Below are 16,933 nucleotides of genomic sequence, written 5' to 3' on the forward strand. Positions count from 1 at the left end.
ACTCCTTCGTTGTCCGGGCAGTGTGTTTGGGATCATTGTCATGCTGAAAGACCCAGCTACGTTTCATCTTCAATGCCCTTGCTGATGGAAGGAGGTTTTCACTTAAAATCTCACGATACATGGCCCCATTCATTCTTTCCTTTACACGGATCAGTCGTCCTGGTCCCTTTGCAGAAAAACAGCCCCAAAGCATGATGTTTCCACCCCCATGCTTCACAGTAGGTATGGTGTTCTTTGGATGCAACTCAGCATTCTTTGTCCTCCAAACACGACGAGTTGAGTTTTTACCAAAAAGTTATATTTTGGTTTCATCTGACGATATGACATTCTCCCAATCTTCTTCTGGATCATCCAAATGCTCTCTAGCAAACTTCAGACGGGCCTGGACGTGTACTGGCTTAAGCAGGGGGACACGTCTAGCACTGCAGGATTTGAGTCCCTGGCGGCGTAGTGTGTTACTGATGGTAAGCTTTGTTACTTTGGTCCCAGCTCTCTGCAGGTCATTCACATAGTCCCCCTGTGTGGTTCTGGGATTTTTGCTCACTGTTCTTGTGATCATTTTTACCCCACGGGGTGATATCTTGCGTGGAGCCCCCAATCAAGGGAGATTATCAGTGGTCTTGTATGTCTTCCATTTCCTAATAATTGCTCCCACAGTTGATTTCTTCAAACCAAGCTGCTTACCTATTGCAGATTCAGTCTTCCCAGCCTGGTGCAGGTCTACAATTTTGTTTCTGGTGTCCTTTGACAGCACTTTGGTCTTGGCCATAGTGGAGTTTGGAGTGTGACTGTTTGAGGTTGTGGACAGGTGTCTTTTATACTGATAACAGGTTCAAACAGGTGCCATTAATACAGGTAACGAGTGGAGGACAGAGGAGCCTCTTAAAGAAGAAGTTACAGGTCTGTGAGAGCCAGAAATCTTGCTTGTTTGTAGGTGACCAAATACTTATTTTCCACAATAATTTGCAAATAAATTCATTAAAAATCCTACAATGTGATTTTCTGGATTTTGTTTTCTAATTTTGACTGTCATAGTTGAAGTGTACCAATGATGAAAATGACAGGCCTCTCTCATCTTTTTAAGTGGGAGAACTTGCACAATTGGTGGCTGACTAAATACTTTTTTGCCCCACTGTATATATAGAGAGAGACAGAGAGAGAGAGAGACGTGCACCACTAACAGTCATTCAGTACTCATGCATCTACTGTATACACCAGATATCCCATAAGCCACAGAACAAACACTTCTAAGACTCCTTACATTCTGTGACAAAGGCTTGACATAGTGTTCCTTCCATAGTCTCAGCGTACCTACCAGCATATGTCTCTATCTCTCTTCGGTCAGATTCTCAGTTCAAGGTAAGGCCTTGAACTTGCCGTATTTTACAGATACCCTTACAGCCGTTACCATACACAATGAAATGAGTTCTGAATAGAGAGATCTATTCAAACAGTCAGAGCCGATCATAGCTACACGTGAGCAAAACTAAAACACTGAGGATGGTTTATTAATCCGCAGTGTCACTGTTCTCAGAGTCTCGGTTCTTATTGTCTCGGCCGACGAGGAAGTGCTGTCGTATGCAGACCGTTGGTTTACCAAGCCAGCTGTGACCTTTTCTCTGACGTTTTTCTAACCAACTACTGTGCCCGAACTGCAAAAGCAAGGTCTGACTGTCTTACTATTCCAGACACAGCCAAGGCCGAAGTCTCATGGTCAATCAATCAGGGACAGGCAGCAGCTTTATCTTAGGGACAGTAAAGTCCATTTACCATAGACTAAGTAACACACACACACACACACACACACACACACACACACACACACACACACACACACACACACACACACACATACTCACGGAGCTGTTAGGTCGTTTCTGTGCTATCTGTGTTTGCTCTCTGTTCTTATGGAACGTTCCTCTGCCAGTTCGCCAGCACGTGATTCTCCAGGGGAAACTGTCTGGAACATCACCCAGACTCCGTGAGTGTTACTTTGCACTCAACCCAATGGTGTTTCCCCAATTCACTTAGACAGGGAAAGTATCCCATGATTTAAACTGGAAGAAACAGTGTAAACGCCGCACACACAGCCACGTAGTCAGGCTTGTGGCAAATAATCACAGGACCAAATTCCAGGCGTCATGAGCTTCAGCTCAACGTGGACGCAGACCAATATTCAGATGCAGTGCTCTTAGAGAGGAACAACGGTGGGGTGTTGTGACGAGGTGAAGAGGTAAGCACGGCGTGTGCCAGCTGCCCAGCCGGGTATGTGCTAATCGCATCATTGCACAAGCTACAGGCAGGGTAAGGCTAAGTCCTGGGGGAGGGCGACAGACGGGCTCAAATTGAAGGTGCATGGAATGTCCAGAATGCATTTTCCCTCCTTCCTATATAACTCTGTCTCGGTCTCTCTTTCTTTCTCTCGTCGACCTTACTCTCTCTCTCTATGTCTCTCTCTCTTTTTTTCTCTCTCTCTCTCTCTGTCGTGGAGATTCTTTCTCGACGAGGTGCGGAATGCCCTCCTGTGTCTCGTCACTCGTTTCCCTCGATCTTCTGTTCCGCATGCTTACAAACACAGCCGGCAGGAAGAGAGGGAGAGAAGGAGAGGTGAAAGGGAGAGAAGGAGAGAAGGAGAGAGCAAGAGGTAAGATTTAGTAGAGCGAAAGAGAAGGAAGGGGGTGAACTGTGAAGAAAAGAGAAAATAGTGAGGAGGGGAAAGAAGTTATTAGTGCTAGGTTCACTGACTGTATGAGAGAGAGAGAGAGAGAGAGAGAGAGAGAGAGAGAGAGAGAGAGAGAGAGAGAGAGAGAGAGAGAGAGAATGACTCCAAGAATGATCTTGATGCGCCACTTGATGTTCACATTCCTCTCAGGCAAATCATAAGACTTTCTGCCTGAATCTCAGACTGGGCTATTTATCCAACTCGCTGGGGGAGCCGGGAGAGTGTGCACGTGTGCGTGCGCACGTGAGCGAGGGAACAGAGTTGGAGAGGAAACACATGAGGGAGATTTGTTGGCGAGGGAGTTAGGGAGGAAAGGGGATGGGGTGCCGGCAGTTTAAAAATATATTTCACTACTGAACACAACCCAGTCTGAAGTAGCTCTGGCATACGTTCAATTTCTGCTATTTCGGCGTCTTTTTCCAAAATGTCCTGTGGAACGAGACCTTATAAGCTGATAATTTAATAACATTTTGCTGTAACTTGGTGGTAGTTGGACTACATTCAAATCTTGGTAGTGTTTTTAGTAGTTAATTACATACTATAGCCATGTAGTGATGTAGCTAACCACTTGTACACACTACGTACACACTAACAGAACATTGTTATTGTGTTTAATAGGCTAAATGGCACATTATGATATCTGACTCCAGAGCGATCGGTTGCCATGTGTAGTCTTTGACAGTTCAGATTTACATATGATAACTTTTCACAAAGTAGTTTGGATGTAGGGAATTACTTTTCAACGTGTCTCTTAAGTTCAGTAAACTATATGTTTCTTCAAGGTAGCTTTGTGTGTAGCTTAACTTCTTCCAGTGTGAAGTAATTGGTAGCTTGGTAAACTGTATTTTCAGAGTAGCTTCCTCAGTACACACTGGGCAAAAACTGGTTGAATCAACGTTGTGGCCAAAAATGTTTTACCCCAAAATTCTACGCGACGACGTTGAATCAACGTGGAAAACTGGTTGGATTTGTAAAAACTCATCAACTTAAGGAAATATTGTATTTTTTTCCACAGAACTTTTCAACTAAAGACAAAGACAAAGTGAAATGTCTGCTTGAATTCACATTGGGTTCACATTAGTTGACAGAAATGAAATGTAAATCGACACTGGATGTTGAACTGATGTCTGGGCCCAGTGGGAAGGCAAACGGACTAAGAGAACACCAGGGATGAAGAGATATCATCTAGGAAGTTCCCAGAGTGAAGACAAGGCTGCTATGGCTGCTGGCTGCTCCTCTCCTCTCTGTAAACTGTGTCAAAAAAAAAATGTATCTACTGTTCCGCACATGTCGTCTCATATTACTAGATACTGTAGTCCTAGAATGGCTGGAGTCGAGGCTAAGGACAAATACAGTATGAACACTTGGCAGCTCTAGCGCCGTGTCCTCCAGGTGTAGAAAGACAGTATATAGTAGTGTAGAGAGACAGTATATAGTAGTGTAGAGACAGTCTATAGTAGTTTAGATACAGTATATAGTAGTGTAGAGACAGTATGTAATAGTGTAGAGACAATATATAGTAGTGTAGAGACAGTATATAGCAGTGCAGAGACAGTATATAGTAGTGTAGAGACAGTATATAGTAGTGTAGAGACAGTGTATAGTAGTGTAGAGACAGCCTATAGTAGTGTAGAGAGACAGTATATAGTAGTGTAGAGACAGTTTATAGTAGTGTAGAGACAGCCTATAGTAGTTTAGAGACAGTCTATAGTAGTGTAGAGACAGTATATAATAGTTTAGAGACAGTAAATAGTAGTGTAGAGACAGTACATACAGTGTAGAGACAGTCTATAGTAGTTTAGATACAGTATATAGTAGTGTAGAGACAGTATGTAATAGTGTAGAGACAGTTTATAGTAGTGTAGAGACAGCATATAGTAGTGTAGAGACAGTATATAGTAGTGTAGAGACAGCATATAGTAGTGTAGAGACAGTATATAGTAGTGTAGAGACATTATATAGTAGTGTAGAGAGACAGTATATAGTAGTGTAGAGACAGTTTATAGTAGTATAGAGAGACAGTATATAGTCAGGTAGAGAGACAGTATATAGTAGTGTAGAGACAGTATATAGTAGTGTAGAGACAGTATATAGTAGTGTAGAGACAGTTTATAGTTGTGTAGAGACATTATATAGTAGTGTAGAGACAGTATATAGTAGTGTAGAAAGACAATATATAGTAGTGACGAGACAGGATATAGTAGTGTAGAGACAGTTTATAGTGGTATAGAGAGACAGTATATAGTAGTGTAGAGACAGTCTATAGTAGTTTAGATACAGTATATAGTAGTGTAGAGACAGTATATAGTAGTGTAGAGACAGTGTATAGTAGTGTAGAGACAGCCTATAGTAGTGTAGAGAGACAGTATATAGTAGTGTAGAGACAGTTTATAGTAGTGTAGAGACAGCCTATAGTAGTTTAGAGACAGTCTATAGTAGTGTAGAGACAGTATATAATAGTTTAGAGACGGTAAATAGTAGTGTAGAGACAGTACATACTAGTGTAGAGACAGTATATAGTAGTGTAGAGAGACAGTCTAAAGTAGTGTAGAGACAGTATATAGTAGGGTAGAGAGACAGTCTATAGTAGTGTAGAGACAGGACATAGTAGTTTAGAGACAGTATATAGTAGTGTAGAGACAGTATATACTAGTGTAGAGACAGTATATAGTAGTGTCGAGACAGTATATAGTAGTGTAGAGACAGTATATAGTAGTGTCGAGACAGTATATAGTAGTGTAGAGACAGTATATAGTAGTGTAGAGACAGTTTATAGCAGTGTAGAGAGACAGTATATAGTAGTGTAGAGACAGTATATAGTAGTGTAGAGACAGTATATAGTAGTGTAGAGACAGTATATAGTAGTGTAGAGACAGTCTATAGTAGTGTAGAGACAGTATATAGTAGTGTAGAGACAGTTTATAGTAGTATAGAGAGACAGTATATAGTCAGGTAGAGAGACAGTATATAGTAGTGTAGAGACAGTATATAGTAGTGTAGAGACAGTTTATAGTTGTGTAGAGACATTATATAGTAGTGTAGAGACAGTATATAGTAGTGTAGAAAGACAATATATAGTAGTGCCGAGACAGCATATAGTAGTGTAGAGACAGTACATACTAGTGTAGAGACAGTATATACTAGTGTAGAGACAGTATATAGTAGTGTAGAGACAGTATATTGTAGTGTAGAGACAGTATATAGTAGTGTAGAGACAGTTTATAGTAGTATAGAGAGACAGTATATAGTAGTGTAGAGACAGTATATAGTAGTAAAGAGAGACAGTATATAGTAGTGTAGAGACAGTATATTGTAGTGTAGAGACAGTCTATAGTAGTGTAGAGACAGTATATAATAGTTTAGAGACGGTAAATAGTAGTGTAGAGACAGTACATACTAGTGTAGAGACAGTATATAGTAGTGTAGAGACAGTATATTGCAGTGTAGAGACAGTATATAGTAGTGTAGAGACAGTTTATAGTAGTATAAGAGAGACAGTATATAGTAGTGTAGAGACAGCATATAGTAGTGTAGAGACAGTATATAGTATTGTAGAGACAGTCTATAGTAGTGTAGAGACAGCATATAGTAGTGTAGAGACAGTTTATAGTAGTGTAGAGATAGTATATAGTAGTGTAGAGACATTTTATGGTAGTGTAGAGAGACAGTATATAGTAGTGTAGAGACAGTATATAGTAGTGTAGAGACAGTTTATAGTAGTGTAGAGACAGTATATAGTAGTGTAGAGACAGTGTATAGTAGTGTAGAGGCAGTATATAGTCAGGTAGAGAGACAGTATATAGTAGTGTAGAGACAGTATATAGTAGTGTAGAGACAGTTTATAGTTGTGTAGAGACATTATATAGTAGTGTAGAGACAGTATATAGTAGTGCCGAGACAGGATATAGTAGTGTAGAGACAGTACATACTAGTGTAGAGACAGTATATACTAGTGTAGAGACAGTATATAGTAGTGTAGAGACAGTATATTGTATTGTAGAGACAGTATATAGTAGGGTAGAGAGACAGTGTATAGTAGTGTAGAGACAGGACATAGTAGTTTAGAGACAGTATATAGTAGTGTAGAGACAGTATATAGTAGTGTCGAGACAGTATATAGTAGTGTAGACACAGTATATAGTAGTGTAGAGACAGTTTATAGTAGTGTACAGATAGTATATAGTAGTGTAGAGACAGTTTATGGTAGTGTAGAGAGACAGTATATAGTAGTGTAGAGACAGTATATAGTAGTGTAGAGACAGTATATAGTAGTGTAGAGAAAGTATATAGTAGTGTAGAGACAGTATATAGTAGTGTAGAGACAGTATATGGTAGTGTAGAGACAGTGTATAGTCGTGTAGAGACAGTTTATAGTATTGTAGAGACAGTTTTATAGTAGTGTAGAGACAGCATATAGTAGTGTAGAGACAGTATATAGTAGTGTAGAGACAGTTTTATAGTAGTGTAGAGACAACATATAGTAGTGTAGAGGCAGTGTATAGTAGTGTAGATACAGTATATAGTAGTGTAGAGAGACAGTATATAGTACTGTAGAGACAGGATATAGTAGTGTAGAGACAGTACATACTAGTGTAGAGACAGTATATACTAGTGTAGAGACAGTATATAGTAGTGTAGAGACAGTATATTGTATTGTAGAGACAGTATATAGTAGGGTAGAGAGACAGTGTATAGTAGTGTAGAGACAGGACATAGTAGTTTAGAGACAGCATATAGTAGTGTAGAGACAGTTTATAGTAGTGTAGAGACAGCATATAGTAGTGTAGAGACAGTCTATAGTAGTGTAGACACAGTATATAGTAGTGTAGAGACAGTTTATAGTAGTGTAGAGATAGTATATAGTAGTGTAGAGACAGTCTATAGTAGTGTAGAGACAGTGTATATTAGTGTAGAGAGACAGAATATAGTAGTGTAGAGACAGTTTATAGTAGTGTAGAGATAGCATATAGTAGTGTAGAGACAGTATATAGTAGTGTAGAGACAGTGTATAGTAGTGTAGAGACAATCTATAGTAGTGTAGAGACAGTGTATAGTAGTGTAGAGACAGTATATAGTAGTGTAGAGACAGTATATAGTAGTGTAGAGACAGTATATATAAGTGTAGAGACAGTGTATAGTAGTGTAGAGACAGTCTATAGTAGTGTAGAGACAGTGTATAGTTTTGTAGAGACAGTATATAGTAGTGTAGAGACAGTATATACGTAGTAGTGTAGAGACAGTATATATTAGTGTAGAGACAGTGTATAGTAGTGTAGAGACAGTATATAGTAGTGTAGAGACAGTATATAGTAGTGTAGAGACATTACATAGTAGTGTAGAGACAGTATATATTAGTGTAGAGACAGTGTATAGTAGTTTAGAGACAGTAGAGCTCCAGGGCTGTCTTGTCCTCAGAGGGAACACAGCAGGCTAGCTGGGTCATTGTGTTACAGTGTGTACCCATAGCAGATGGAGGGGCTTTGGAGTGTGAGACAGGGGTGATTATTGTTGCTCTAGTTATTGTTTCCTTCATAATTACCGGACTGATTACCGCTGTACTATCTTGTAGCGAACATCCATGTAAGCTTGCTAGATCAGGCGGCTTGGACAACTAGTAATTGTTGGTAAGTTGGTAAGCAGTATCTCTCTCTGTGTCTCTCTCTCTGTCTCTCTGTCTCTGTCTCTCTCTCTGTCTCTCTCTCTCTCTCTCTCTCTCTCTCTGTCTCTCTCTCTCTCTCTCTGTCTCTGTCTCTCTCTGTCTCTCTCTCTCTCTGTCTCTCTGTCTGTCTCTGTCTCTCTCTCTGTCTCTCTCTCTCTCTCTGTCTCTCTCTCTCTCTGTGTCTCTCTGTCTGTCTCTCTCTCTGTCTCTGTCTCTCTCTGTCTCTGTCTCTCTCTCTCTCTCTCTCTCTCTCTCTCGCTCTCTCTCGGTCTCTCTGTCTCTCTCTTGCTCTCTCTCTCTCTCTCTCTCTCTCTCGGTCTCTCTGTCTCTGTCTCTGTCTCTGTCTCTCTCTTGCTCTCTCTCTCAATTAAATTTTAATTGAAGGACTATATTGGCATGTGAAACATATGTTTACATTGCGAAAGCAAATGAAATAGATAATAAACAAAAGTGAAATAAACAATTAAAAAATGAACAGTAAACATTACACTCACAGAAGTTCCAAATGAATAAAGACATTTAAAATGTCATATTGTGTATACACACAGTACAGTGTTGTAATGATGTGCAAATAGTTAAAGTACAAAAGGGATAATAAATCAACGTAAATATAGGTTGTATTTACAATGGTGTTTGTTCTTCAGTGGTTGCCCTTTTCTTGTGGCAACAGGTCACAAATCTTGCTGCTGTGATGTCACACTGTGGTATTTCACCCAGTAGATATGGGAGTTTAATCAGGAAGGCCAAAAAGATCATCAAGGACATCAACCACCTGAGCCGCGACCTGTTCACCCTGCTATCATCCAGAAGGCGAGGTCAGTACAGGTCCATCAAAGCTGGGACCGAGAGACTGAGAAGCAGCTTCTATCTCAAGGTCATCAGACTGTTAAATAGCCATCACTTGCAAAGAGAGGCTGCTGCCTATAGACATAGACTAGAAATCACTGACCCCTTTAAGGAATGAAACACTAGTCACTTTAATAATGTTTACATATCTGGCATTACTCATCTCATATGTATATACTGTATTCTATACTATCTACTGTATCTTAGTCACTTAAATGGTATTTTCTTTACATTCATTTACTTTGATTCACGCACTGATGCGTCAATTGACTCAAAATAAATGAGTTCCATTCTTATTGAAGTCTTATCATATTCTCTTTTAAAATATTCATTGATCTCATTTCGTTCTTTGTTCATTTGTCAACACTCATCATCAGTTTGCTGTCGCGGCTGAAGAAGGCAGAATGTGAAAGACACAGCAGATGAACTACAGAAGATTTTAACTGAAGCCTGGTCAACAGTGTGGATGACTGTTATGCTCACAAGTATAGCACAAAACGCTCACATGATGTTCAATCTTTCCAAGCACCGTGGACACGTCAATCGATATCCTCACTGTCATTGCTACAGAAAGCAAAATAACATTTTGGTGTAAGGCTCGTTGGTCGAGGGGTATGATTCTCAGTTGGGGTGCGAGAAGTCCCGGGTTCAAATCCTGCATGAGCCCTTTTGCAGATCCTTTAACAAGCTCTGACAGGCAGATCGTGGGCCACTGGTCGGAGCGCCAACTGCCACCTCTTGGGCGCAGGACGAGGTGGCTGAATGGTTTACGAGATGGACTTCTAATCTATTGTCATATACACTAGTTTGTTCAATGTCGCACAACATTTATTCATTTAGAAAATCTGTAGAATGTAGGAGCAAATCTGACTTCCACGAACAAGGATATTGACTCAAATGTAATACACTTGAAATGACATCCAGCCCCTAAAACTAATGAATCCCTCATGCTCTGCATTGGCCGGGAATCAAACCCTGGTCAACTGCTTGGAAGGCAGCTATGCTCACCACTATACCACCAATGCTATGTGCAGCTCACTAGCAACATGGGGACATCGATTCATATCTTGACCGTCATTTTTGTGGAAAGTGAAAATTCTTTGACCAAACGGATCGTTGGTATAGGTGTATGATTATGGCTTAGGTTTCCGAGAGGTCCCTGGTTAAAAAAATCTAAAATTTTAATCAGTACCGGTTACCTTCAGATTAGTCCCGTGACAGTTGTGGGGAACGTAGGGCAAAACGGAGAACATTGTGACAGTTAGTTTGTAGCCCAAAGATTTTGGATTCTACAAACAGAAGTCGGCACATAGACGGTTCCGACTTGAGACGAGTCCCCTGACACTGTCGGGGACGTAGAGAAAAAGACCACCGTGTTCGTGAGGGTCTCCCCTTTCCAGAGAGGGGTCATACGATTTTGTAGGTCAAACGGTTCGGAAGCTACAGACGTTTTCGTGAGACGACCGATTCTAGGTATGTCTCATGGTTTGACAAACACCGCTCTAGGTCCACCATCTTCCACTGCAGATGCAGAGGTGTAACACAAGCCAGTACGGAGGATTGAGACGATACCATCTCCATCTCTCTAGTTGAAACCTGATCGATTTTAATAAAGTTGACATATCTGGCATTACACATCTCGTATGTATATACTGTATTCTATGCTATTCTACTGTATCTTAGTCACTTAATAATGTTTACATATCTGGCATTACACATCTCGTATGTATATACTGTATTCTATGCTATTCTACTGTATCTTAGTCACTTTAATAATGTTTACATATCTGGCATTACACATCTCGTATGTATATACTGTATTCTATGCTATTCTACTGTATCCTAGTCACTTTAATAATGTTTACATATCTTACATTACACATCTCGTATGTATATACTGTATTCTATGCTATTCTACTGTATCTTAGTCCGTTCCGCTCTGACATCACTCGTCCATATGTATATAGTTTTAATTCATTCCTACTTAGATTTGTGTGTATTGGGTATATGTTGTGTAATTTGTTAGATATTACTTGTTAGATATTACTGCACAGTCGGAGCTAGAAGCACAAGCATTTTGCTACACCCGCAATAACATCTGCTAATCACATGTATGTGACCAATAACATCTGCTAATCACGTGTATATGTGACCAATAACATCTGCTAATCACGTGTATATGTGACCAATAACATCTGCTAATCACATGTATGTGACCAATAACATCTGCTAATCACGTGTATGTGACCAATAACATCTGCTAATCACGTGTATGTGACCAATGACATCTGCTAATCACATGTATGTGACCAATAACATCTGCTAATCACGTGTATGTGACCAATAACATCTGCTAATCACGTGTATGTGACCAATAACATCTGATTTGATCAGCAAACAGTAGACATTTGACTTCAGATTCTAGTAGGGTGAGCCCCCCCCCCTTGCCCGCTCTCTCTCTCTCTCTCTCTCTCTCTCTCTCTCTCTCTGTGTGTGTAGGGCAATGCTGCAGGGGACTCATTGCCAACTCATAGCACACAGACCCAAACCCTCACAGATGCAAACGTGCAGTCACATGACTTATACATGGATGCATGCATGTACACACATACGCTCACACGCACATTGTGGAGAGAGAGAGAGAGAGAGAGAGAGAGAGAGTATACCCTTCTGTGGGAGCGCTTGCTGTGCTAATAAATAGTCCTTTATCATGCCTCCCTCTCAGGCATAGACTCTTTCTCTTTCCCTCTCCTCCACTTTCCCTCTCTCTCCCTCTCTCTCCCTCTCTCCCTCTCTCCCTCCCTCTCCTCCACTTCATATCTCTTTCTCTTTCTCTCTCCCCCTCTCCCTCTCCCTCCCTCTCCCCTCCCCCCCCTCTCTCCCTTTCTCTCCCACTCTCTCTCCCTCTCTCCCCCTCTCTCCCTTTCTCTCTCCTCTCTCTCTCTCTCTCTCTCTCTCTCTCTCCCTCTCCCTCTCCTCCACTTCATATCTCTCTCCCCCTGGCAGCAGTGTCTGTTCAGCTGAGATTACCTGTGGCCCTTCGCAAACACAATCCGGTGTGTAGGAGGCTACGCCACAGCCCCAGATGTGGAGGCTTAGTGCAGACTGGTACATTCTCTGTCCTAATCTCTCTCTAAGGGGTAACATACAAAGCAGAGCGCATATCTCTCTCCCTCTCCCTCTCTCTCTGTCTCTCGCTCTCCTCCACTTCATATCTCTCTACCTCTCTCTCTCTCTCTCTCTCCCTTTCCTCCACTTCATATCTCTCTCCCTCTCCCTCTCTCTCTGTCTCTCCCTCTCCTCCACTTCATATCTCTGTCCCTCTCCCTCTCTCTCTCTCTCTGTCTCTCCCTCTCCTCCACTTCATATCTCTGTCCCTCTCCCTCTCTCTCTGTCTCTCCCTCTCCTCCACTTCATATCTCTGTCCCTCTCCCTCTCTCTCTCTCTGTCTCTCCCTCTCCTCCACTTCATATCTCTCTCTCTCTCTCCCTCTCTCTCTCCCCCTGGCAGCAGTGTCTGTTCAGCTGAGATTACCTGTGGGCCTTCTCAAACACAATCCGGTGTGTAGGAGGCTACGCCACAGCCACAATCATTACCATGGTATGAGGAGGACGCGTTTTACGTGGGAGTTTTCATACTGTAAATAACCAATATGGATGTCAGGAAAAGGCTCGCTCAGTGACAGAGCTAGATACAGTACATCTTTGCTCAAGCCAGTACCGTATCTCACACACACACACACACACATGCACACGCACACAGTTGTGCGAGGCAGTCCTCTTATTTCTGGGGCGAAAGTAAGAGTAGGGAGAAGGTTCCAGGGGTTGAATTAGGGAGGAGAAGGCCATTGTTGGGGTCAGGGGGAGGCTAGGAGTAGCAGGGAGCAGAGCTGCAGTTGCTCAATGACTCCATGACTTCTAACTTCTGTTTTCTCAGAGGCCAAGACGAGCTATCCAGGCACGGATCCACACACCAGTCAGTCAAACAACAAAACACTTTAGCAATGCTACAGGCCTGCCCGGTTGCTACCAACCAGTAAAAAATCGCCAGGTTGGATGTTCTCATCAGGTTACGTATGACAGTAATCGTCCTTCATTCAAACTAGAACAGCCCCATGGATTTATGGTTTGTCATGCCTCTATGGGGAAAATGTTTCTATCCAGTCAAAATAAGGTCATTCTGCTGGTTGAAAGCCCCCCCCCCCCCCCTGCAGCTGAATACTTTTTTAATAGGTGGTAAATGTTCATTTTTATGCACGTTGTTAGTACACATTATTTTCTGGTAGCTTTTCTACGCCTCCCGGTCGTCTCAGACATTGGCTGTAACACACACACACACACACACACACACACACACGCACACACACAAGACACACATTTACACACACACAGGCACTCACACACACACACACACACACAAGACACACATTTACACACACACAGGCACACACACAAACACACACACACACAGCACATTCACGTAATAGCGCCAAGCTCTGCTAAAGGAACCCATTGATTTTATCCATCCATTATTAAGCATTGATTAGGAAGCGGCGAGTTGGTCGTGTCTTGGCTGGGTGACTGCATAGAGTTTAAAGGAGGTCCAGATTGCTCCATCGATTTTAATGTTTGACTTCCGCATTGCAGTTACCTCCCTCGATGGGGGGGATGGGAGGGGGGGAGGAGAGGAGAGGAGGGAGTGGGGGGAGGAAGCTTAGGTTCTATTGACATACAGTACTGATGAACATCTCAGCCGGTCGCCTCGGCCTACACCTCTAGGACATGTGTGACACAAAGAGGTAATTCTATTTTTGTAGGTAGGCCGAGGTAGGTTTATTTGAACAGTGAGAGACAGAATAACAACAAACAAAAAAATCCAGAAAAACGCATGTCAAAAATGTTATAAATTGATTTGCATTTTATTGAGGGAAATAAGTATTTGACCCCTCTACAAAACATGACTTGGTACTTGGTGGCAAAACCCTTGCTGGCTATCACAGAGGTCAATACTTTTTTCCCTCACTGTATAGTATTCAGACCCCTTGACTTTTTACACATTTTGTAACGCTACAGCTCCGAGACAGGATTGTGTCGAGGCACAGATCTGGGGAAGGGTACCAAGACATTCCTGCTGTATTGAAGGTTCCCAAGAACACAGCAGCCTCCATCATTCTTAAATAGAAGAAGTTTGGAACAACCAAGACTCTTCCTAGAGCTGGGCGAACGGACAAACTGAGCAATCGGGGGAGAAGGGCCTTGGTCAGGGAGGTGAACAAGAACCCGATGGTCACTCTGACAGAACTCCAGAGTCCCTCTGTGGAGATGGGATATCCTTCCAGAAGGACAACCATCTCTGCAGCACTCCACCAATCAGGCCTTTATAGTAGAGTGGCCAGACAGAAGCCACTCCTTCGTAAAAGGCACATGACAGCCAGCTTGGAGTTTGTCGAAAGGCACCTAAAGACTCTCAGACTATGAGAAACAGGATGCTCTGGTCTGATGAAACCAAGATTGAACTCTTTGGCCTGAATGCCAAGTGTCACATCTGGAGGAAACCTGGCACCATCCCTATGGTGAAGCATGGTGATGGCAGCATCTTGCAGTGGGGATGTTTTTCAGCGGCAGGGATGGGGAGAATAGTCAGGATCGAGGCAAAGATGAACGGAGCAAAGTACAGAGAGATCCTTGAAGAAAACCTGCTCCAGAGCGCTCAGGACCTCAGACTGGGGCGAAGGTTCACCTTCCAACAGGACAACAACAGTTAGCACACAGCCAAGACAACGCAGGAGTTGCTTCCGGACAAGTCTCTGAATGTCCTTGAGTGGCCCAGCCAGAGCCTAGGCTTGAACCCAATCGAACATCTCTGGAGAGACCCAGTCTGAAAATAGCTGTGCAGCGACGCTCCCCATCCATCTGGGAGAAACTCCCCAAATACAGGTGTGCCAAACTTGTAGCGTCATACCCAAGAAGAATCAAGGCTGTAATTGCTGTCAAAGGTGCTTCAACAAAGTACTGAGTAAATGGTCTGAATACTTATGTAAATGTGATATTTCCATTTTTTATTTTATATATATATTTTTTTTGGGGGGGGGGGGGGTCATTATGTGGTATGGTTTGTAGATTGATGACGAAAAAAACAGTGTAATCCATTTCAGAGTAAGGCTGTAACATAATAAAATGTGGAAAAAGTCAAGGGTATGAAAATCATATTTATTCACTCCTAAATGAAACGTGCACGATGGATAGTTTGACAACAAAGTCGATGGGCTGGTCTGCCCATTGCGGCTCGGCTCTATGAGGCAGGAGTGTATCCGTTACATACGGTTTAGAGATTACACTGGAGGCATGTGAGGTATTTGAGTGTCCTTCTGAGAATGTCCAGGCAATAAGAAGAAAGGAAGCCCGCTGATTTACAAGCTCCCGATGACTCCCTGGGATTGAGCCTCAGTGGGTAGTAGTTCCGCTGCATTCTCTGCATAACCCTTTGATAAAGAGCAGATCTGGATTCAAACAGTACTTGAAATCGTTTCAAAATACCGTACATGTATTAGAGTAGAATAGTCCCAAAAGACCAAACCCGATCCGTCTGACACTCCAGGCAGGCAATTTTCCCAAGTACGTCGTACATCTGAACAAGTCTGAGTGCAAAACGCAAAACCGATCAAGACTCTATGTTGACTATGTGCAACGCACAAGATCGTGGTCACTTTTCCACCCAACTTAATCAGTGTTCCATCGAGAAATACATTTCCCCCAATGCGATACCTGATCATATAAAGCCATTTCCTTTCGCAATGCAACGCTCAAATGACTTTTGATATGATTCTCTCCTCTATTGTGGGAATGAATTGTACTGTTCCTTCATCCTTAATTGATGATCACTTAACCGCTTGGTAAACCTACAGATTTGACTTGGTCAACGGGTTTTTGTCTACTACAGAATCCGAGAACTACGTAATGAAAATGCCTGTCTGTAAAGTAGAAACACAAAAAAAGTAAGATGTATATACCCCGATGTACTGTGATGATGGTGCCTATTGTGATTTACACTTCACAGGAAGTAACAACAAAAGAATCGGACATTGACAAGATCAGAGATGTGCGGCACACAGATTAGCGGAGGTTTTACAGCGGGCGCAGCGAAATCTTTACCGCTCCTACCGTGCAGTAATACAATATCCATACAATACCATTACGCAAATAATCCCAAAACAGTCCAAAAACAGGAAAGAAAACCTGCCCTTATGCTGTGAACATGTATCCAACATGAAGTTGATGGGGTCTTTCATGGTTTAAACTAGTTTACTAAACAATTGCATTGGCCAATGCAGCTCTGTAATGCTGTAAAAAAAAAAGAAGATGCCATTTACGTGGCAGACCCTTTAATCCAAAGTGATGACAGTCCACACATTTTGGTATGTGACCGCAGTGGGAATCAAACCCACAACTCTGGTGTTGCTAGTGCCATGCTCTTACCTACTGAGCCACGTACGGGCCCACCACAATACATAGGTGCAATGCAATACTATAAAAAAACATAAAAAAATACACAATTACAATACAGGTGAAATATGTATGATTGCCATCCCCATGAGCGCAGCCTCTTTCAGGCCATTGGATGACTCATGCAAAGGTTTCATTCCTGATCTAGTTCAGGGTTGGATTCGCCATGCCAGAAGTTTGTTCCCCCAAGTGCATGAACAATGA

General features: G+C 42.2%; 1 protein-coding gene across 9 annotated transcripts in view; it reads right to left on the reverse strand.

Annotated features, from left to right (window-relative positions):
• Positions 1-16,933, reverse strand: part of arhgef25a (Rho guanine nucleotide exchange factor 25a) — a 147,466-nt gene that overhangs the window by 81,936 nt on the left and 48,597 nt on the right. Inside the window, exon 1 of one of the 9 annotated variants that reach the window (XM_090202778.1) lies at positions 1,860-2,574. The exons of the other annotated variants lie outside the window; for them this stretch is intronic. The gene's annotated coding sequence lies outside the window, so the exon portion shown is untranslated. Of the gene's footprint in view, positions 1-1,859; positions 2,575-16,933 lie in introns of those variants that run through there. 9 annotated transcript variants of the gene reach the window in all.

Source organism: Oncorhynchus mykiss, chromosome 16 (genome assembly GCF_057628025.1).
Source record: "Oncorhynchus mykiss isolate SJ-2025 chromosome 16, ASM5762802v1, whole genome shotgun sequence".
Lineage (NCBI taxonomy): Eukaryota > Metazoa > Chordata > Actinopteri > Salmoniformes > Salmonidae > Oncorhynchus > Oncorhynchus mykiss.